Raw genomic sequence first — 6,316 nt, 5'->3', positions numbered from 1 at the left:
AAATTGCGTAAACAAAAGTTTACTAAATTCGCTATCAACTTGATAGTTCGAAACCCGTTTACGCGCCAATGACCGGCTTACGATTATTATTTATTGGGGCTTCTGCGTCGTTGCAGCTCAGTTCTTTGGCCGCAACGACGCAGGGCAGCCGTGATTCATAGCCATCGCCAAGTACATCTTTGTGTGTGTAAAATGTTTTTGCATATAAATGGTGTATTCGCTAAATAGTTTGGGCAATACTCGGGCCGACATGCAGGTTGATGGATCTAATAATAGAGGCAACTCATCCGAAATGCCCGACCACAAAGCGTTGGCGGGTAAGTGAACAGTCGATTCGGATTCAATTGGATAACGGGCCAAAAGAAAAACTTTTCTCTCTTGCCGACGATTTGTTTTGTTCTTCTTTCTTCACTTGTAATCTGAATGTGGCCCCCAAGCTCGTTTTCATGGATCGCCACTTTCCAGCGAACAGTGGAAAAGGGATACACCATTGCACTCCAAAGATGGTCATAATACAAAGACGGTATGGAAAAGGATATTGAGATCCGGAGGTCTATCTGAAGCACCTTTTAAATGACGGCAGTCAGGAGGGCGATAGCGGGTCGGATTTGGAACTACTCTCCATGGTACAATGAGCAGTTATTCAAGCGGTAAGTTGCCTGACTAATTGTTCAATGGGTTGTATATATTACTATTTATAGAAAATGCACAGTAGCAGTAGACATATTTCAATAAAGAAAAATGTGTCCGTTTTTTCTTAGATTATATTTCTTTAATTTCATTATTCTTAAAATCATTTTTCTGACTTCAAAATACAATTTTTCAAAATATTAATAGAATAAACTAATAATGTTTAAACCTAAATGGATTCTTTAAAAAAATGATTTTGAATTTATTCCTTCTTTCGGGAGGTTGATTAACTATTCTATTTTCTTCTCCGCAGTGGTCAGAGCTACTTTAGTACGTTCGTTTTTGTGATGAACGCTGGAATGTTGGCTGGACTAATCGCTGCATTGGCTATTCCCTCAATTCTCCGGAGTGCTTTCCTGCACACGACAATCTTTCGACAGCACCACTGCTTACCGTCGGTATGTGCGCACTATATTCCACACGCAAGCCTGGTATAACCATTGGCATTGGGTAATTCGTGAGCAGGTTTTGGATTCAGCAAAACAGGCTGGGGGAGGTGGAAGGCCCACAGCCGGGCAGCCATGCCTGTGCTCGCAGAGGAGCTGGGCAGATCACTCAGAAGGATTTAGCCTTGACTCAGTTTGGATTTCTATTGGCTTTACAACAATGGGGCTCATCGATTAAATCCCCACGATCAGGATTTCCTCGAAGCAACCACTGCCACATGTGGCGCTCTGGCTATTTGCTTGGTATCAAAGACGAAAAACATCTGCGGTAGAAACTGGCGCAATAAAGCTTCGCTTGGATATTGTATGCGAAAGGTTTACGAACCAGCTCTGGAAAACACTGGGGACGATTTCTACCGACAGAAGTCTTCATCCACGGTCTTTGGCATATGAACACCATGTTTTCGGTGGACGCCAACATATTCTTTGCCAAGCGATTAGCCTGTGTCAAGGCTACGAAAGTACTATAGCTTTGATCATGAGACAACGGAATAAAAACAGGATCCACAGCAGAAGTTGCACTATTATTACGACATGGGATGGTGGGATCGGTTTATAGTCAGCTACGGACTGTTTCTTGTCAACTATCTGCACAGATACGCCCTAGTGCTGGTATTTGAACTTCCAAGCGTCTGGCTAGTGGACGTACTGACTTATTACTTGGCCCTCTACGTAGCCTATTTTGAAAGTTTGGCTTCAAATCCGCTTATGCGTATCTTTCCGAAACGGAGGGGAAGCTCAAGATTTTACGTTAGCTTCAAAGATGATTAGATTGTTTTGTTTCGTGAGATTTAGTCATTAGGTAATTGTTAATAAATGCGCAATGTAATTCAGGAAAAAAAGTATTAGTATTTTATTATTCTCTGCAGTATTTATTTATAAATAAAAATATTTGTTAATTCGAGATAATACATTGAAATTCATCAGAATTTACCCCCAAATGAATTGCAGATTTTTTATAAATTCTTTTTAATTCATTTAAATTTCCCGCCGAAATAGATTCGGTCCATTGTGATGGCGGTAAATCCCTTTTTGTGGGATGGTGTGCATCGCGAACTTTGGTCACTCCAGCAGCGTCTTTAAGCGGTTCCGGCTGTTTATTTTTTTATTAAAAACGCCATCAACAATGTTTTACCACGTGAGTATGGCCCTTTGGAAGGGCCATGAAGTAGAAGCTGACTGTCTTTCCATCATAGATATCTCGAGCACGAGATCTGGTGCATCCACGCTACTTGGTCCGCAGCTGCTGGAGACCGTGAAGCAGAAGCTTTACCCGAGGTGGAAGGAACCTGTACAGGAGTACGGGTTCGTGTGATAGAGTAACAACGATAGATCAGATCGGGTCCGAGTCATCCAGCCGGGCCAGGGATTTGTGGTATACCCAGTAAAGTATAAAAAAGCAATCACTCGGCCTTTTAAAGGCGAAGTGCGTAGGACGCGGTGGTCAAACAGATCAACAAAAAGGGCATGTTTGCAGAAATCGGCCCGCTGTCCTGTTTATTTCGCATCATGTGAGTAGAGTGACGACTTTATGTTGCTGTAGTCTTGGAATTATTCATTTGTCTATTATTTTAGTCTATTCCCGCCGACATGCAATTCTGTCCAAACGGTAATCCTCCCTGCTACAAGAGCAAAGATGAGGACGTGGTAATCTCCGGAGAGGATAAAATTGGCTTAAAATTGTGGGAACTCGAGTAGATGCCACGGGAATTGTAAGGTTGTATTCTAAACACAAGTATGTTCCAGTGCTAAGGATCAATTTTTAGTTGCTATTAGCACCTTGATGGACGACTACTTGGGATTGGTGTGCAACTAGAAACATACGGTTTGTGTACAATTTAAATATATATATTAAACTTTTAATGAAATGCATTTAGACAGTTAAACATCTATGTGTATATAGTAATAAATATGTATGTACTTTTATAAGACTTGGATTTCAATTCTAAAGGTACGTTACATTTGTAATTTAGTAGATTGGTGTGGTCTAAGTTTTATAATTATGGATGGATATTAAGTAAACAAACGGCACGAGCTATGACATAGGGCGAATTAAAAGTTATAGATTACAGCTAAAGATCGGTATGGTAAAGCACTTAAGTTAGGCGTACGACAACAAAGAAGTAAAAAAAAGCGGATGCTAGCTACTAAGAATCAAAAATTGCAATGCAAATAAAAAATATAGAAACGAGACGTGGGGTAATGAGATATTGAATACGCGGTTGATTACCAACGATTTTGGAACTCCATACACGGCGGGGACAAGCTTCACAAATCCCATGAAAAGAGATGATGTTTCAACAGCATATCCCGTACTCCATCCTTGAGCGGCTGCGACTCTTTGCCGCGCTTTGGGTGGCAGTTCCCAAAATCAGGGTTTAAGTTGAAGGCGAATTGGGAGAGAATTCGTAGCTCACATTTGATTTGCACCCACCCAGGTGAATCGATGAAGCCCCACGAGTGATACCATTTTTGCACGACCTCCTGGTAGGCACAGAGAACCTCCAACCAGAGGTAAAGGCAAACCTGTTCGTTAAGGCCCAAGCAGATAAGCGAACGCAACTTAACATCCATCTGGGCGTGGGGATCATCATCATGCGTCTGATTGATGGCCTGAACGCAACGGTAGAGCAATTCCTCAGGCGTTAACACCTTGCCGTCTTCATCCAGACGATGTTTTGCACAGTACCAGTCGGCTGTACACCGATTCAAAGTCCTTTTCCACCTCTCGCGTGGCCGCTTCCTCAATGTACAGCCAAGGGTGAATAGGTCCGCCCTAGGAACGTTGGCCGTTTCATGCCGTGCTCCAAAAAGGCCTTAATGGCTGGCGCTAAAGTGCCACGAACAAGGTCTGTAACTGTCTCTGAGACGCAATCGTCCCCTGCCGTGGTGTACAGCTCTGCTCCTTTTCGTCCAGTAGCTCAACAAACTTTGCCGGAAACCAGCCGCGTAGTCCGTTGAGTTCACCCACCAGCAGTGTTCGTCCTTTTGGCTAATGATCGTAATTATATCGTTTCGCCTGAAGCCCAACTCATCGTCGTCGTGCCGCTCAAAGTCGTGCAACGCTTTGGCCCGACGTTTACGCGTTTCTGCTACGTTGATAAAGTTTTCGTGGTCCTTGGCAGACTCGGTGCTGTAGTAGTTGGCAGTCAGCTGGATGTGACCGGAAGTTTGGGTTCAATGGTGATGAAATGGCGACCCACTTTAAGAATAGCCTCTCTAGGTCGAACCACTAGAATCTCCGTTTGCCGGATGTTTTTGTTCTTTAGCCGATCACCTTCACCGGCGTCGCCGCGAAAGAGAAAGGCCTCCAGGATAGATTTGCTTCCGTACCTGCTCGTCGGACTAGCTAGCTGTTTTGGAAGATTTGGAGCAGCCTCGGGATTTCCTATCTGGTGACCTTGATCCGCCATAAGATATGCTAGATGGCGCCTTCGATGGGTATCGATTACCGTCTGGGCTTAGGGAAGCCACCCACTCTCTAGAGCCCGGACGGAAGTAGCATTTCTCACGTCGGTGACTTCTGCCGGGGAATGTCGGATAGCGAATTGAAAATCTGAGCTGAGTTTTCTAGGTGCTTCAGATTTTGCTCCTTTTTACCTTGAGCATTCCTAGTGTCAATTGAAAAGCACTATGGAGCCCTCGTAGAAAACCAATCCCAGATACGTACCAGGATTTTCATATGCAAATCCGCCGTTGGCAAACAGGGCGAGCCGTAATGCAGCGTGGTCGAAGCGAGCCACCACGTCATGTTTCCGCAACGACTCATCCACGCTGCTCAGATAATTGGCTATGAGCGTTTGCATCACACGCTGGTCAGCCTGAATGCCGAGTAGGGTGGAGCTGTAGTACGAAGCTGGCAGCAGATCCCTCCAATGGTGGGCCATCATCCAGCAGGCGTTTTCTCCTCCAGCGAATAGCAGCAAACAACAAAATCACTCCGGTGCCCTGGCAATAGCCGATGTCAGGGAAAAGCCACGCGATACCCTCAGGATGCCGCAGGCGTGAATGCCCGTCCCCGTTTGATTGCTGAAGCAGGCATTCGTAGGCAGGGATTCGCAGAAGGTCCTTCTCGATCTGCTTCGATGTCATCAGCTGATCATTGCTAGAAGCTAACAAATAAAGATATGGTTAAGTATGTTGAATTGCCTTTTGTTCATAAAATATCCTACCCTTGACTATATACATGGTAGCTCGTCTCGCTTTTCTGCTTCTTAGCCAGAGCTCCAGACAGGCATCTCGCTTTGGGTGCGCAGGGTGTGAGGGATACCTTGGCGTGCTCATGTTTCGAAGTTTTTCGGTGCGTGGTAGCATCACATCTACATATGTTCCCAGCTCAGCTCTGTAGCCTCCTTTGATGTGGAAAATTCTAGGTGGGCGATCCACTGGAGCTTTTGCTGTTCATCCTCCACGAACGGGGCGCTGAGTAGCTTCGGTAGAGCTCTGCTCCGGTAACCGTCTTTCCTCTCCTACCCGAAACCGAACTCGTGAATCGATATTCCGGCTGGTCGTTTGGCCCGGAGGCCAGCTCGAGCGCCGCCACCTAGCGTTGGCTAGGGATTTCTTGGGGCCACATAGAGGCTGTGTTAGGGCTGAGAATGGCCCCAGACAATGGTAGCCCATCGGCCACACTGCTCCTCCATCATGGGCGGAAGCTTCGCCCTGGCCAGATCGTCTTCCGAGCCAAGTTTCTGGAGTTTGAGTTGTTGGCAAAAAGTGGAACGATAAATATTAATTACCATGATAAGACAATCTTTTCTGGTGAATTTGTGCCTACCGTATGCTCTTCACGGCCCACGGTAACCCCGTGGTCGCGGCCAAAATGCTTTCTGGCCATGTCCATTGTGGGACTAGCTAATTTCCTGTCGTGTCCTGGTCGAGCATTCAGTGAAAGTTTCGTCGAGTGCCTTGTGTGGTCGCGTGAAACAAAAATATTAATTCTGCATTGTTTCCAATTGGCTTCAAAACCTGATTTCACACTATCAAGGTCTGGATAGGCGATAAGTGGGTATCGATTTTTAGCCAAGAGAACAAAGACTGGGGTGTCGTGAAAGCGGTTTAAAAGGGCTATTAGATTACTTTCAAATTTATTTATGACTCCATTTTAGTTCAATCTTACTTTAAATAAATATAGGCTTGTGGCCCTTTCGGGATTTCATTTTTTGTACCCAACTTTAATC

General features: G+C 45.1%; 3 pseudogenes; 2 read left to right on the top strand and 1 right to left on the bottom strand.

Annotated features, from left to right (window-relative positions):
- Window positions 1–292: 292 nt before the first annotated feature.
- Window positions 293–1,938, top strand: LOC121530406 (annotated as a pseudogene).
- A 324-nt stretch (window positions 1,939–2,262) lies between these two features.
- Window positions 2,263–2,952, top strand: LOC121530407 (annotated as a pseudogene).
- Window positions 2,953–3,373: 421 nt separating this feature from the next.
- On the bottom strand, window positions 3,374–5,979 carry LOC121530408 (annotated as a pseudogene).
- Window positions 5,980–6,316: the final 337 nt, after the last annotated feature.

The sequence above is a fragment of the Drosophila eugracilis genome, unplaced genomic scaffold (assembly GCF_018153835.1).
Source record: "Drosophila eugracilis isolate 14026-0451.02 unplaced genomic scaffold, ASM1815383v1 contig_724, whole genome shotgun sequence".
Lineage (NCBI taxonomy): Eukaryota > Metazoa > Arthropoda > Insecta > Diptera > Drosophilidae > Drosophila > Drosophila eugracilis.
Note: the sequence above shows the minus strand (reverse complement) of the source record. Positions and strands in the feature narration are given on the sequence as shown.